Source organism: Littorina saxatilis, linkage group LG5, assembly GCF_037325665.1.
Source record: "Littorina saxatilis isolate snail1 linkage group LG5, US_GU_Lsax_2.0, whole genome shotgun sequence".
In the NCBI taxonomy this organism is placed as follows: Eukaryota; Metazoa; Mollusca; class Gastropoda; order Littorinimorpha; family Littorinidae; genus Littorina; species Littorina saxatilis.
The window spans coordinates 19,888,502-19,891,449 of NC_090249.1; positions in this window are offsets into that span (position 1 = coordinate 19,888,502).

Consider the following 2,948-nt stretch of genomic DNA (forward strand, 5'->3'; position numbering starts at 1 on the left):
GGTAGACACACACACACACACACAGACAAACACACAAATACACACACCGCTCCCTCTTCCTCTCTGTCAGTCTGTTTGTCTGTGTGTGTGTGTGTGGTGTGTGTGTGGTGTGTGTGGTGTGTGGTGTGTGTGTGGTGTGTGTGTGGTGTGTGTGTGTGGTGTGTGTGTGGTGTGGTGTGTGGTGTGTGTGTGTTTTATGTGGATTATCATAATTTCTATCACTCTGGGCTCCACATCCCGATCATTCTTGCTCTGCCCCCTCACCATGATAATCAGCATCACCAACTTAAAACCACCGCCACTGTCATTCTTTTCAGTTTTACCCTTCAGAGCCTCCTCGTCAGTCACAGTTCCTGGGTCATGTCTTTCAGAAAATATGAATTTCAAACAGTAGTAAAAGTAATGGTAGGCTACTTGCACGGGATTCCCGTAATTCAACACTTGAAAAATGTGAGTCTCGGACGGCATTCTAGTCATGGCAATTCTGTTTATCAGTTACATTCGGGGAAAAAACACACGAAGAAACAGACAAGCCTGCAAATAAACTAATGCAAGAGCATAAAACATTTTTTTTTAAAGGAAGGTAAAAACAAGCGCGCGCACGCACAGGCACGCACAGGCACGCACGCACGCACGCACGCACGCACGCACACACACACACACACACACGCGCGCGCAAATATCTCAGTTGTGAAATCTGTTTAATTTTGTATAACTGAGTGGTGCACAAAACGCACAGTACAATGCCTGCAAACCGTTGCACTTGATTAGTAAGAAATCAAGTTATTTGAAGCTTGATTGTGTGGTTTTGTTTTGTTTTGTTTAGTTGACTTTGATTTGGTTTGTGTGTGTGTGTGTAGACGAAAATTAATCACATAGCAAACCGGGCGCTTACACACACACACACACACACACACACACACACACACACACACACACACACACACACACACACACACACACACACATACAAATATTCACAGACATATACACACAGATGAGACAGATGATGATGAGAGTATTGACAGCCAAATAGACAGTTAAAGCAAGAAGAAAAGACAGCGGAGCAAGAGGAAACGAAAACAGTCCACTCGTATATACAGAGAACAAAACTCAAGAAAGTTCATCTTTGAATATTTAATTCCATCCTTTTTACGTTGTTCACAACGAGTTTTGTTCTGTCCCTGTTCTTCGTCTCCTCGTCGTCTTTTTCTGTGCTGAGCCGAGCTTTCTTCACTCCAACTTCCGTGGATGTGATGCCTACAGCTGCAAAAAGTGAAAGTTTCGTTACTTTTTTGAGCGAAGAAAAGCATCAAAAGAGACGAATATGCTCGCCTGTCTACAATAAACGCACTTCCTGTTAATTACAGACATGTTGAAATATTGTTAAATGGTAGCGAAAACCTTTCTCTTTGCACTAACAAGCTTGTTTTTGAAAGTGTCCAATCGTTTATCCATGAATCTGGTCGTTTCTGTTGATTTGACTCAGTACCCATATTCAAGCCAACAAACCTTATTTTATATGCATTTTTCAAATGTATATTTAGCGAGCTACTGCTTACTTGCCACAGGACTATGGTTTGTAATGTACTATGTATATTCTTATTTGTATGCGCTGCCAACTTCATCTTTTATATGTACCTTCCGTTTTCTCCTCCCTCCTCCATCCTCCCCCCTCTTCCTCCTGCTAGCTTTTTCTTATTCTTTCTGATTTACTTTAACTATGCTCTTCTTGTAGATAGTTCAACAATTGATAAGTATTGCATGTCCGACATCATATTTGCGTTATTTTCCTACTTCGTAGGGCGCGTAATATAAGCGTTTGCTTGAGTTCGTGTCCCTATTGTTTATCGTTGTATTTTTGTATCATGTTTGATTTAATAAAACATTGTTTAAACCAAAAGAGACGAATATGCCTGCCAAAATGATTCTGCAACATGGTTTCAATCTGTAGAAGAATGTCATTATCTTGAGTAACGTCAATAACACACACACACACACACACACACACACACACACACCACACACACACTCACACACACACACACACGCGACAAAATGACTGCCACATTGCGTACGATGTACATGTTTTGAGATGATGAAAACATATGAACACTCGGACAAGGGAAACAACCACTGTATTTTCCCCTTTGAAGTTCAGCGTGTTCCCTGCCTCCCGTGGATGCCGTTTACTGTTTAAATTATTTAAAACTTTTTACACTTTTTGTTGCGTCTGCTTTGTGTTGCCTTTTGTGTTTGTTCCCGATGAAGCTTTCATAAGCAAAAATTCGGACTGTCTTGTGGTGTTTTTGTATCGGTGAGTACAGATATCTTTTGTTATTCAAATGACAGAACAAATAATATATAGCACAAAATTAAACTTACCATCATCACTGTCCGCGGCTTTGTGGCCCAGCCAAGATTCCTCCATTGCTGCAAGGCGCCTCTTGGTTTCCTTATGCTCTTTTTTCAACTGATGGATGTCTTTCTTCAGCTCTGATAAAAAAAAAGTTCATACTCTTAAAATTGACGTTTTAAGTTCCATGACTTCTTAACAAATGCTGGGATATTTCATAGTGTATGACAGTAATCTATCAGATCAGTGGGATGTTTTTTTTTTTAGGTCGTGTTAACCCTCAACATATTCTGAGTCCGAATGTTGTAACATCAAAGCATGATTGGTAGAGTACAAACTTATATGCACTGATTAGGCACTTAATAGTTTTTTCTTTCTCCATGCAAAAGTTAAGGCCCCCCCAAAAAATAGGTCTGTTTACGGTAACATAGGCCAAAAAAATAGGGTCAGTAGGTCGGGATTTTTTTTGTTTTTTTTTTGGTTCCAAAAAACCATATTTTTACGTTATTTTGCAAAAAAAAACAAAAGATTTTTTTTCTTTTTTTTTCCCCCAAATGCCAAAAAAAGTCTAGGGTCGCGCAAAAAAAATAGG